We start from the raw sequence: 14,866 nt of genomic DNA on the forward strand, positions 1-14,866 counted from the left end.
ATTTATTGATTGTTTTTGCTGTTGTAATTGTAGCACCGCTCACAATCTCTCTGCTTAGCCTTAAGGTTGACTGGTAGAGAATGCCTTATGGCATTAAGTCCGCCTTTTGTACTATAAGGTTTTCTTTTGTGCAATAAAGATTAAATAAATAAATAAATAAATAAATAAAATAAAATAAAAACTAAAATACAAACGTCCGGAACACTTATTATATACACCATTCAGTTTTCATATGTAAAAATAAAATGTTATCGAGGTTTGAATTTCAGTTTTGACCCTACTCACCCCATTTTACGGTACTTAAATATCCAATCGGATAAAATATTCTTCATATTACTTAATGAAGAAAAAATATTTTGCATTTTACAAATAGGTATGGTTCCCTTTTTATCGCCGGTTTAGGGACAGCCTGTATGAATAAGCTTCTATTGCTCAGGGTAAGACCGGGATGGTTGCCCATAAGGGAGAAATTGCCAACTGAAAAAAAACCATTACAAGGACTCAAGCAACTATAGATTAATGTTTTGTTAAGTTGACTTCTCCCATTGTATGAAAAACCACACCGAAATTTTCTATAGAAATACCTATAAATGAAAATACAGTCAATGAGAGACAAGGACCGAGATATGAAAAGTTACACCACAAACAAAAACAAACTTTATCCCGTCTGTTTGGTAGGTATTATTTATCACACTGCATAATATATTAAGATCCTAAAATAAATCTTAAGATAAAAAAAATGTTGATGCACTTGACTTTACACTCCCAAAGGACATTAAAATCACAATCCAAAGTTCATCGACTCAAGCACTAAAATCAAAGAAACCGCCACTAAAAAACACACTTAAAAAAAATAAAGCCTACAGCTTCGAGTTCTCTTACTTTCTGGCTCACGTACGGACTAAAACTGGGCGTGGCCAAGAGAACAGGTTAGTAAAGCCGAACACCGCCAAAAAATACCATAAAAAACATATAATGGCAACCCTAGGAGACGATCGATGGGATAGTACCAACCGGCTCGCGTCTCACGTACTAACGAAAAAAATCTCGTTACTACCCTCAACCAATCAAAAGGAAGCCGCGCCCATTGATCATTCCACCTTTAAATAGGCCACGCCTTGAACGCGACGCTAGCGCCAGCGCCGCCATAGAAGTGGCGTAGATCGGTACTAAATAGAGCGAGACAGAGCTACTCTGGGCGCGTCGCCTCTCGCACAATTTGAGCCAACCGATCATTAAGTGTTTAAATTCAACGGGAGTTGGTTGTGTCGGGTTTCCACGGAGGGGAACGCTATTAAAATATCCACAAACATTATCTTTAATTGGGCTGAATTTTGCGCCTGTGTGCGCGGGTTTTTTTTATCCAGTGTCGCTTTTTTCCGAGTTGATCACTGTTATCAGTATTGTTTAGTGCGGTTAGTGTTGTGAACAAAAATGACATCAGTGACGTGACAGTTCGAGAAAAATCGCCAATTCGCGATTCGATATCGAAAATCGGCAAAAATGACACGTGCCACATAATAGTGATGCGATTAAAAGTAATTATCGCAGTCCCGTTCATCTTGATTGCCGACGATTAACCAATAACCAATATAATCATCTCTGAACCGTGACCCCATCGATTTCCAAACGTGTTTTTCGGCGTTTCACTTTTTCCGAATCGGATTTTTAACGGTTTTTCTGTGTTCACAAACAGTGCGTGCGGGATTTAGAGAACATTATTCTGTGTGACTGTGCTCTAAAATTGTTGTGGAAAAGTGATGCTGTGTGCCGTCTGATTTTTCGATTTTTCCGTGAGTACCTAGGCTGTACCTAGTTTTAGTTTTTATTAGTACCTACACCTATGATGATTTTAGGCTTTTAGCCAATTTTAAATATTTAAACAACTATCTACCTACCTTCGCTTTAACAAAAAAATCTGAAAATTACTCTACAATTTAGAACAAGTGCAGAACATCATTTTCATATTCAAAGAACAAAATTTTAAATGAAACTAATAATTAAAAAATTCTACAGTTCATGTAAATTTAAAATGCAACTAAATAAAATCTAGATAGATATTCAAATAGGTACATAAAATATTACCTAGGTATATTATAGGAAAAAAAACAAGTTACAATGTATGTTTTTTACTACGTCTTAGTTATCCACCACAGATGAATGCCTAGAGTCAGACCGAGATAAGTCTGCAACGATTTCGATAGCACACGCAGTGCAAGTGTTATTTTACGTCAAACTTTTATAAAATTATGACGTATTAATAACACTTCCACTGCGTATGCTATCAAAATCATTGCAGACTTTTCTTGGTCTAACTCTATGGAGATATGTAGTTTGAGGTCCCGGGATAGTTTTTATCAATTTTAATCATCCACTCAGACGAGGGCATAAGCTACAGTATATTAACTAAAAATGAGAAATGATCAATCATTATTACGAAACATTAAAGGTGAGAAACGATCATTATAAATCATTGCATGATTAACAAGAGGCCATTAATGATAATTTTTATGATGATTCAAGATGAATTGTGAATGAAAGTAGAAAAAATGGCTAATAAGATACCAATAAGATTTAAAATTAAGTTGTCCATTTTTTCCTCATGGCCAATTGTCTCTATTTTACCCTAATATTAATATCGCAGTTTTAATACTTAACGTAAACTATAGAATATCAGATTTTAAGTATTAAATTAAGACCTAAGCACTGATAAGTCACCTGCAATAATATGTTACACAACAAAGGCCGCAAAAATATCTGACACGAGCTTATTTGTAGAGCCATAAGAGCGTGTCACATATTTTTGCGGCCTTCGAAGAGTTACATACTATTGCAGGTGACTGTACCGGTAAAACCAACTAAAATATTTTCACCACACCAGCTCGGAAAGGCTTACTTTGCACTTCAAAAACGGATAGTTGCACTTTGCTATCAGTAATTCACATGTAAGGCAAAGTAATCAAATGCAAATTTTGAGTTGTTTTCTCATGTTTCCTGGTAGAATTGACTTTTAAATGATGATTTTGGATGATAAATATTTAATAACATTCATCTGGATTAGATTTGGTTTGATTTTGTTTGATATTTTACATTTAATATTTGCTTCGGGTTGGTGTGGTGAAAAATTTTGTGTTTCACTCGGGGGCAAATTTTGTTTAACCCTCGTGCTTTGAAACCCTCGCAACGCTCAAGATTCCATTTTTCGAACCACGCGCTACGTGGTTAAATTTTGGAATCTTAAGCTTGCTCGGGTATCAATATTAGCACGAGCGGTTAAACAACAACTTTGCCCCCGAGTGAAACAAATAACTATATGTATTAAGGCTCTATATAAATGCTCTGCCTATTAGGTATTTTACGATTGAAGTAGAAGAATAACCGTAGGTAAATAGGTAGGTATTAGTACCTACCATTAGTGTCTGACCGAAATCGTTTTTTTTTACGAAATCATAGCTGAAGAAATAGAAAATAAATTCTACATATCAAATGCAACTGCTCTGTAAAGGATGACTTACGCTAGACCGGGCCGGGGCCAAGCCGGAGCTACGTGATCACCGATCAGCCGTCATAGAAAATGACATGTCTGACGCCTCGGCCCGGGCACGGCCCGGTCTAGCGTGAGTCATCTTTAAACCGGCACGGCTTTGTAAACTGTCGGATTAATAGAGCGAATCACATGATACATTGAGAGCGCACTATTCGCCAACAAACTGTCTCAGTTTGGCGAAAATATTGTATACCTAAAGCAGTGGTGGGCAAAGTACGGCCCGCGGGCCATCTGCGGCCCGCGAATTGATTTTATCCAGCCCGCCGCCGGTCTTATGAAATAATTAGTATATGGCAATTGGCATTGGCCCACGATTATCGCAAATCAAAATAAATTTTGGCTACAATTCTGGCCCTCCACTTAAGTTTCCTAATCTTTCTGGCCCCCCATGAAGAAAGTTTGCCCACCACTGACCTAGAGTCTTAAGTGTTAAAAAAAAAACATAAGCCGCTAAGGGCCACTTGCACCATCCCACTAACCCGGGGTTAAGCGGTTAAACCGTTAACCTAGTGTCAAATTGTACTGGTAACCATGGTAACTACAGGTTTAACCGGTTAATCCCGGGCTAGTGGAATGGTGCAAGTGGCGCTAAGTGCCAGATCGTCGAAAAATTGGCTAAAGTCAGTCCAAGAAAAGTCTGCAGCGGATTTGATAGCTCACGCAGTGCATGTGTTATTTTAAACGGCAAACTTCTATGAAATTATGACGTATAAATAACACTTACACTGCGTGGGCTATCAAATCCGCTGCAGACTTTTTTTGGTCCGACTCTAAACATTCGGTCAGGGTCCTTAATCCGCAACAAAAGGTTTGCAAACGTGATATGATTTAAAAAAAACTACTATATTTGTGTCTAAATAATATATAATTAAAGTGAAAAAAATGGAAACTTGTGTAGCGAAACGAACCAGTAGCCGTGGAAAATGCCCTAGGCTGCCTAGGCACTAGAAATGAAACCTAGACCGTAACACGGTATAGCTATTTACGTGGTAGGATTTACCTAGTATTGTGTCTCTTTCTTTTGCTGTCGAAACGAGAGAAATGGATGTCAAATTACGTGAAACGGATGTTGCCATTTGAAAAAAGGTACTTGGTTGTTAGAAAAAAATCTATAAATTGTTTTTTATATAACTTTGAGGCAAGGAGACTAATTGTTAATTAGCAAATACATAGTACAGTCGCCATCAGATATATCGGAGCGGCCAAGGTGTTCACAATATCTGAACACGCGCTCTAACGCCCTGACAATAGAGGCGTGTTCCAATATTTGTGAGCACCTTGGCCGCTCCGATATATCTTATGGCGACTGTACCAACCTAGTAAATAAATCAAACATATCATGAAGTCAATTTATGAAAATATTTAGGTAACTTACCTTGGTATGTTACTTACCTACCCTTTTCCGATAAATTTTTAAACTATCTCTATCTAAAACTAGCTCTGTTTCACCCTAAATACCCTAAAAGCGAACCCAGGAGGGTTCGCTAACCCGCCTAATTTGAAGAATTGGGCTAGAGCCCTGGATTTTCCAATCCTTAGGTAAATTTCTAAAATATTTAATTGCACAAAATATTTAAAGAGCAGGTAGTACAGTCGACGTCAAAGATATGCTTACACTTTTGTACTTTACTCCTTTGTAATAAGGCGAAAAATATAAACATATATTTGACGTCGACTGTACCTACACTAATACACAGATTCTGAGCTACAAATGTATATTCTCTTTTCCATATTTTAAGACAAGAACACAAGTTTTTTAACATGCCTAAGATTCCTTACTCTCGAATTCTCTAATCTCAATGTCATTCTTTCATAAAACCGCGGCAAATCTCTCGCTTGTCAAAAATTAAAAAAAAACTAAATGGTTGTTCGAAAATCTTTAACACCTAATATTATTAAGAAGAGTACATTAGTACGGTAATAATATATTCTTCTTTTCAAGAGATAATTATATTATAGGCTTCACTTACTCATCCTCATTTCTACACAATGCAGTTCAAATAATCTTGACCTTTAACCATAAATAATAGGTATTATACCTAGTTATAAGTTGTATGTTCTTATTAATAAGACTACCGTGCAGGCTTTCATTTCCTATTGTTATCTTACAATTTTGCTTAACAATGCAATACAATACGAATAGATTCAATAGATCAATCATATCTTATAATAACCATAATGTAATAATAATGTTAATTTGTCTTGCTGTATTTATATGTGTTAAATCAATAAATGGAAGTCAATTTTTTTTATTGCCAGTATAGTAATAACGCTGCCACTTTACTTTGAAATTTGACAGCTCGATTAAAATATAAAACAATTCGGAGTGTTCAGATAGGTAATCGATAAATTTTTAAAACATATTTACCGGGTCTACCGCGAATTTATTTTGTTAGGTACCTTTATTTCCGACGTTTCGACACAGGTTTCAGTGGCCGTGGTCGCGGCTAATGTCCTAGCAAAATGTCAAAACAAAGATCTGTGTAAATACCCTACGAAAAGTCTATGAAAAAATTTGGAGTTAGGTAAGTAAGCGATGTTCGGATAATCGGGGAACCCATGGCGGCACTTCCAAAATATTCATACTAGGGTGTCTATTAGTTTACGATTTTCAGAAATTATAATAACGCAAACCCCTTAAATCGGTTTCTTTCATCCCAAATCACTCTGAAAATGAATTTCAGGTCATTCCTGTAACTGCAACCCGTGTTACGAAAGCCTAAGTTTTTCTTTACTTCATTAGCTGTAGAAAAAGTCCTAGAGCGATGTAGACAAGAAACAGTATATTTTACAAATATTCGTCCTGCCCAAAGTTACCTTAAATGTTTTGACATAAAAGGAGGTATCTCGTTTTGAGTGACTGGAGCACCGACTACACCGTCTCTATACTCTGTATCTTTAAGTATTTAAATAAAAGTAAACAAACAACTGTACATTTTAGGGTAGTTATATAACATTTATTGGTTAACCAACCAAATACAAAACCGCCTGGATCAGTCACTGAACGACCTGCCTTCAACCTACATTGTTTGATCATGTAATGTTTTCATCTACCCCCAACTGGCTTAAGGAGCCGTTTGAGGACAGGTTTTTTTTTAATTTTACTCGTATTTAAATACTTAAAGATACAGAGTATAGTGATTGAGCGAGCGACGCGTACATTTGAGTAATCGAGAAGTCAAAAAATCATAATACATTTATTTCAGATAACTATGATCCATAATCGAGCGCGCGACGTGTCTACCTACGTTTTGAGTAAACGTAAAGTACCTCATAGACATTAAACATTACCATACCATATCAAAAAAACTTAATAAAAACACTACCCTTTCAGCCAGACGCATAAAACTGAAACCGCTTCTTTATCATCCATTAAAAACTAATCTAACCTCCTTATGACTTCCTTTTTTCATCCTTTCCTTGAATCCCCATACTCTTGTAAATACCAGTAGTTAAATTTAAATAAAATTGTAGATACGCTCACCAATAAAATACTATGGCCTCATAAAGATAAACATGTAATGTCATACCTTTTTTGCTTGAGCAATTAGAAACGCAAGCCGCGCCATTTTTCTTCGGATTAAAAAATATATGGCCAATTTTAGAATGTCTTCTTGTGATCTTAGAAAATGCTGGGAGGTTACACGTGTAAAGCCTGACCAGGAATATATGATCACGCGCCATGTTGCGGAATTTCACTGCAACTATTTTTTTCATACTACACTGAACTGCCACCCTATACCATAGTCTAATAAAACATGGTCTTCTATACCCAGAGTGACACAGGCCTACGTCACAATAACATGGCCGCTATATATAGCGCTATCGCATATTATCATATAGCGCTGTCGCATGATGACGTAGGCTTGTGTCAGTTAGGTGACCTAGAAAAGACGGGGATGGAGTACCAGGCGGAGTATATTATTATACCATGCCCTATACATGAGAATAACAGCGCCCTCTTGACAATGATCAAATGTTACTGGTCAGGGTTTTTAACTTTTTTACCTTCAAACCCCAGCTCGTACCAATGCGTTTTTCGGAACTTACCTATGTACGAAATAATATCATTTGATACTTACCAGTTGCTTTTCGGTGAAGGAAAACATCGTGAGGAAACCGGACTAAACCCAATAAGGCCTAGTTTCCCCTCTGGGTTGGAAGGTCAGATGGCAGTCGCTTTCGTAAAAACTAGTGCTTACGTCAATTCATGGGATTAGTTGTCAAGCGGACCCCAGGCTCCCATGAGCCGCGGCAAAATGCCGGGATAACGAGAGGGAGAAGAAACTTTTTCAATCGGTAGGCACCTAAGAGTAGAAGGTAGTACAATGCCGATTGCGCATAATATTCCTTTAAAAGGCAAACTTACACAAAACCACTTAAACAAAAGCTCAAACGCTTTTAAAATGCAAACCCATTCGATTTCATAACCGTACCAATTATTCTAAAACACAGTTTTCCAAGCAAAAGTTCACATACAAATCGATAATAATTATTAATGTATACGTTAACCCTACGTTTTGATATTAAACGCCCGTTAAATATTAACGTCAGGTTATGGCGGCTGATGAGCGACAAACATGTCGGACTTGTCGTTTAATTAACTGTTGTGGTGACAAATATTGTTGTTTGTCACTTTTGTCAGGTCATAGACAGGCTTTAATTTTGTCTTTATTAATTAGTCATTCAATTCTTGGGAATAGAATAAAGGGAAAATTAGAAACATTAAGAAAGATTGTAGAGTTAGACCAAGCTATACTCTGTATCTTTAGGTATTTAAATTAAAGTAAACAAACAATTTGTATATTTTCGGGTAGTTATAAGATTGATTGGTTAACCAACCAAATACAAAACCCCCTGTATCAGTCACTGAACGACCTGACTTTAACCTACATTATTTGATCATGTAATGTTTTCAATTTTTCATCTACTCTCAACTGGCTTAAGAGCCAACAGGAGTGCTCATTTCTCCATACAAACGTACTCCTCGTTTTCCTCCGTGGTTTTTGAAGCTAGAGCAATGATTTTCCGTCAACCCGTTTTGTTTTTTTTGATATTTTTGTTTTAAAGGCGCTAGAGCCCTTCAAAAATGGCCAAAATGGCCTAATTGACTATGCCGCAATGAGAGGCGTGGCATTCAAAACTGATATCAATTAGCCAAAAAAGCAAAACGGTCCGACACAGATACTTTCATAATCATTTAGATTTCCAAATTTGGTTACGATTGGTTAAGTTTTGGAGGAGGAAACAGAGGAGTACGAAACCTCGATTTTTGAGATTTTTACGCAGGATTTTTCGGCTTGTCCTTATCCCACTACTTTTAGGTGCCGCTTCCGTTAGCGAGACGGGTATATTTACCTAAAATATTTAAAACTCAACTCCTGTTTCGTCTTAAGGAAGCATTTGAGGGTAGATTTTGTTTACCTACTTTTAATTAAATACCTAAAGATACAGAGTATAAGTTGGTAGCGATTTTGATAGCACAGATTGTGCAAGTGCTATTTAAACGTCATAATTTCATAGAAGTTTGGCGTTTAAAATAATACTTGGACAGTTTGAGTTATCAATATCGCTGCCTTAGCTTGGTCTAACTCTATACATCTCACTTGCACTAATATGCCAGTACGAGCGAGAGGCATAGGAAATAAGTTACGCTCACGCTAGCGAATATGTCAGAGTCAAAATTGTGGTAAGGCTACAGAAGCTAGTCCAAACATCACACTTAAACTCAATAGTCAATTCATCAACTCGACACTGACATACAGATGACTATCGTAACTAATGATAACACTTGACGTCTTCTTCCATTGGGGTTTCCAAATGATTGGTTCGTATTTGGGCTATTTTTATTTTGGTGTCGTTTTTACATTTTTGATAAAATTGGTGAATAGATTGTTCCCTATTCTCTACAGTCTACACCATAACCGCAATTTCACCGTATGTCCTATAAAATCTTCCACTGAGTTGCGTAAACGTATGGAATATTCGTAACCCAATGGGAGTTCATGTAGATTTTTTCCTCCCAAATTTGGATTTCGTGTTTATTCCGACCAGACTTCAACCCTACCATTTTTTATCAAAAACGGACTTTAAATAAATATTTTTGGTTTTTTTTTGGTATAAACATAAACTGTTTAAGGGTTAGTGGTAGTGGAAGAGTGGAACTTTTTTTGCCATTTTTGGCTGAATTATCAGATTTATAAACCAATGAACTACATAAGACCCTGTTTATTTTTATAAATCGTTAATAATAACTACACCTTATGTGTAAAATAAAGTCCCCCGCCGCGTCTGTCTGTTTGTTCGCGATAAACTTAAAAACTACTGAACGGATTTTCATGCGGTTTTCACCTATCAATAAAGTGATTCTTGGGGAGGGTTTAGGTGTATAATTTGTTAACCCGTGCGAAACCAAGGCGGGTCGCTAGTCGTTTATAAAACTAGGTTTGTTATTAAAGTCGCACCAAGAAAAGTCTGCAGCGGATTTGATAGCCCACGCAGTGTAAGTGTTATTTATACGTCATAATTTCATAAAAGTTTGACGTTTAATATGACACTTGCACTGCGTGGGCTATCAAAATCGCTGCAGACTTTTCACGGTCTGACTCTATGGTCATAGAATACAAATCCTTCTTAACCAATATCTTTATTGACACTTAACCAAAACTGCGCAATGTAATACGCTAATCAAAACACAATTATTATTCTCATCAACACATTTAACCGAATGAAAATACCTCACAAACATTAGTTATTGCATTACGAAGACAACTCAATCGAACAGCCGTCAATAATTAAAATAATTACCTGTTCCTTATACGGCTAATACGAGTAAAACGGCAAGATGGCGGCGCTTTGACGGATGGCGATGCGAAATGTCATAACTCCCGCCATTTTCTTCGCGACATTTTCAAAGAGCAGTTTTTTAACTTTTTTTGGACTAAGGCATTGGATGTTTTATGCCGATGTGTAATTTAATGGTTTTTAGACTTATTTGGCACGGGTGCTATGGTAAAAGAAACATATTTTTTTTTAAATGAAATAGATTAGTACCAAGATACAAAATAACAAAGTTATTATTTTCAAGTTCTTTGAAAATATGACGTTTGTAATATCTCTCATTTTGTTCTATTAAAATCGGTGCAAAGTTAACTTAGACTTAGACTAGATGTGATGCTTTGGAAATAAAAAAGTGGGCTAAAATAGATTGATCATCATCATCATCATAATTTATGAGCATGGCTCTTGTTGGTGGAGTAATATATAATAAATTGATAAACACCTCAAAAAATTACAACACAAAGTTGTATTTTTTTTTATATTAGGTTAATTTTAGTGCTGGCTCTAAATACACCCGTTGTATTTAGATAATGATCGTAATTATTTATTTATTTTTAATTTACATTAAGTTGTAGAAAAAAGTCTGTATATCAAGTAGATTTCACTTGAATATAAAAACAAAATCTAAATCACCTTTTGAGTTTCTAAATAAATTCTTAATTAAGGACAACCGTGCCCATAACTTAGGCCGTTGACAGTTCGTCATTTTACAATTAAAAACAAAGGACAGGCAAAGGTTTTACCACGTACAGCCAATAACGATAATTGCGGTGAAGAAACAGTTTTTTATCCAAGTCTAGGATAACTTATCTCACGCAATCACGTCGAATCACGCCAGCGCGGTGTTGCCAGTTCTAAAAAATGATTGTAATCTTTTTTTTCTTTGTCCAAGTTACGGTGATGGTAACACTATTTTTTTACGAAAGTGGTGTAATGGTGTTGGAAATGACAAACTCCTCTGTGGAAAATATAGAAATGGGAATTAAATGGAGTTTGAGTTTTTCTTGTTTTGTATCAAATTGAGTTGCAACAGATATTGCAATACTTAGCAAAGTAGTTTAATTTTAAAAAGATACTTGTTGATTGTATTTTACAGTTTTAAAAGTGCCAATTGGCATTTGACAACTAGGTACTGTCACAAACACAATGCACACAAACACCAAAAATAGGTACAGATGCAGTGCGTAGTGCATACCTAATTGTTTTCCATCGTATTTTTTGGGAAACGTTCGTATTTGTCATGCCACTTCAGTCAACCTCAGTACTTTTTTGTACCAAGACTGACTGAAATAGCAAGACACATTCGTGCGTTTTCGTGAAAATACGAAGGAAAATAATTATTCACTACATCTGTACCAACATTTCTTGTTTCTTGTTGTCTCTAATATACCTGCCTACATATATACTTTGTATCTTTAGGTACTTAAATAAAAGTAAACAAATAATTTGTAAATTATCGGGTAATTATAACATTTATTGATTAACCAACCAAATACAAAACTACCTGGATCTGTCACTGAACGACCTGACTTTAACCTACATTATTTGATCATGTAATGTTTTCATCTACCCTCAACTGGCTTAAGAAGCAATTTAAGGGTAGATTTTGTTTACTCTTTTTTTAAATACCTAAAGATATAGACTATAACGAGTTACCTATTTAAAAATATGTTAATGTATGTATTTACTACGTACGTGGTAACAAAATAATAACGATCCATTTGGACAGTTAATGTAGTCTACATTAAACACAATACATATTAACGTATGTAAAACCAGAAAAACCGTAACATAAACCTAAAAACACCGAAGGTGTCTCTCTACCATTAATCAATGGGGTTTTTCGAATTCCCCCGTTTTTGCCACATTTGCAAACAATTGGTAGTAGGAATTAAAACGTCGGGTTCTTGGAGCATTCTTGCATATTCCGGTCCTTTGGCAGCCGTCTCTTTCGTTGTGAAGACATCATCATCATCGTCTCCTAAGTTTTCGGCCACAGCTACTGCTTTCTACCATTGACAGTGTCGCTGGCGCTATCTCAGGTGACTACGTAGCTCACGTAGCCAATCTTTGCAAGGATAAGCATATTGTGAAGTAGAAAATAAGGATAGGCGTTTTTACAGGCTTTTATTTAACTTCCAAAGTAATATTAAGTAGAGTTAGAACTAGATATATCTGCAACGATTTTGATAGCACACGTAGTGCAAGTGTTATTTTAAACGTTATATTCAATTCTATGAAATTATGACGTACTTATAAATAACGCTTGCACTACGTGTGCTATCAAAATCGTTGCAGAATTATCTTAGTCTAACTTTATGTATGTTCGAGTCAAATCTTACAAGCTAAATTAGATCCACTTCCCATTATTCATTTGAGCTGAAATTTCATATACATAATGTAAAGCCTGACCAGTAATACATGATCATTGTCAAGAGGGCGCTGTTATTCTCATGTATGTATAGAGTGACAGTTCAGTATTGTATGAAAGAAATAGTTCCAGTGAAATTCCGCAACATGGCGCGTAATCATATATTCCTGGTCATGGCTATGGTGACAATGAAATATTATTGCACCATCGAGCTGATTTGATGATGGACACAGGAGGTGGCCATAGGAACTCTGTGATAAAACAACGTAACCAATTTGAGGGTTTGTTAGAATTGTCTCGATGAGTAATAACCTGGGGAAAGAAAAGTACAGTCAGCGATAAAAGTCGAATGAAAGAGATTATACCGACTTGTATAAGGTTTGTGTGGAAAAACGGCATTTTGATGACAATTGAGACTATTAATAAACTAAGTAGCATTCGAGTTGCGATTACTCAATATTCTTTCAACTACCTATATAGCTGTTCATACGATACTCTTACTATATTTACAGCACCAAAAAGCTGAGAGAACTGCCCGAATCGCGATGAAAGAGCTCGCTCAGATCCTTCTTTCGCCATTTTACAATCTATCTCTCGACCAATAGCTGAAAGAGAAACCTGCCTTCCTTTTTACGACATAACTTGCTAGTTGGGAAGATTGGTAGGTCTAGGTATGAAAAATAAAAATGTTGACAAAAAAAATTAGCATTTTTAAGTCAAACAGCGGGATATCGAATATCCCAACACAGTAATTCCAAAACATTGTAATACACGTTAACGTTCCAATTAATTGTAATTTGTCTCCGATACATATGTATAGGTAATTACCGTTTTTATATTGCGTGCAAGTCACATGCAATAATGGCGATTCCTCGTATAGCCGTTTGTGATGCCGATGCATTTGTTTCGGCTTTTTTACATTGTGGCAAATGAGCAATTTTAATGTGATAGTAAGCAAATAACTGGCGCCTGTTAGGGTCTCCTCAGATATATCGAGGCGGAATCGGCAAAATCCGATAGGAAAAAGTTATATGTCCGCGCACGCAGTAAGCGAATAAAGGGGCCCACCGATTAACAGTCCGCAGGATGGCATCTGCCTGTCAGAATCAGAATCAGAATCAGAAATCGTTTATTGCCTGTTAGTGTTTACATCTTTCAGTTCCCGCAGGATTGTGTCAGCTAACTTGTGTCTAAAAAGATCTAGATCTGCCTGTCAGTTGGTCGGAACTGTCAACTTTTTGTTCTAACTGACAGGCCGTTGCCGTCCGGCGGACTGTTAATCAGTGGGCCCCGTCGACGCGTCGGCAGGCGCCGGCCGATGCTAGCCGAGTCGAACGGCGACTTTTTCGCTCTTATTGCGCAGACATGAAGATTTTTCCTATCGGATTTTGCCGATTCCGCGTCGACATATGTGGTCCCTAAAGCGGTCACCGTCGCCCATGAAAAGCACCATCATTTTAACTCGATGCATACTACAGTTTACGTACGAGCTGTTAGGTGCCTAGAGTCAAACCAAGACAAGTATGCAACGATTCTGATAGCATACGCAGTGTTATTTTAAACGTCAAACTTCTATGAAATTATGATGACGTATAAATATCGCTTGCATTGCGTGTGCTATCAAAATCGTTGCAGACTTATCTTGGTCAAGAACGTAGTGTAAAAGTTGGTAAAGGGTTGGTAGAGTCCGCCTTAGCTAACTTTGTCCGATTTGAACATACCAAAGTGAGGGAGGGCCATTATAAACGTCATATTTTCATAGAAATTTTCGAAATTCTATATTTTGTCATTACAAATTCCCTGCAGAGTTAAAGCATGACCAGGGGCCCGTTTCTCAAAAGCTTGTAACTTGTAATACAAGCGGATGTCACTTTTTGACAGCTTTTGTTAGAAAGGGACTTCCACTTTACAAGTTACAAGCTTTTGAGAAACGGGCCCCAGGCATACATATGATCACGCGCCATGTTGCCGAATTTCACTGGAACTAATTTTTTCATACTATACTGAACTGTTACCCTATACATGAGAATAATAGCGCCCTCTTGACAATGATCGTATATTCGAATCCCAGTAAGGGCATTTATTTGTGTGATGAACACTAATATTTG

At 36.6% G+C, this 14,866-nt stretch overlaps 1 protein-coding gene across 1 annotated transcript in view; it reads left to right on the forward strand.

Moving 5' to 3' along the window:
• Window positions 1–1,235: 1,235 nt before the first annotated feature.
• Window positions 1,236–14,866, forward strand: part of LOC134802643 (uncharacterized) — a 133,333-nt gene continuing 119,702 nt past the window's right edge. The window contains exon 1 of the mRNA XM_063775278.1: window positions 1,236–1,793. The gene's annotated coding sequence lies outside the window, so the exon portion shown is untranslated. The remainder of the gene's footprint in view (window positions 1,794–14,866) is intronic.

Source organism: Cydia splendana, chromosome 25 (assembly GCF_910591565.1).
Source record: "Cydia splendana chromosome 25, ilCydSple1.2, whole genome shotgun sequence".
Classification (NCBI taxonomy): domain Eukaryota; kingdom Metazoa; phylum Arthropoda; class Insecta; order Lepidoptera; family Tortricidae; genus Cydia; species Cydia splendana.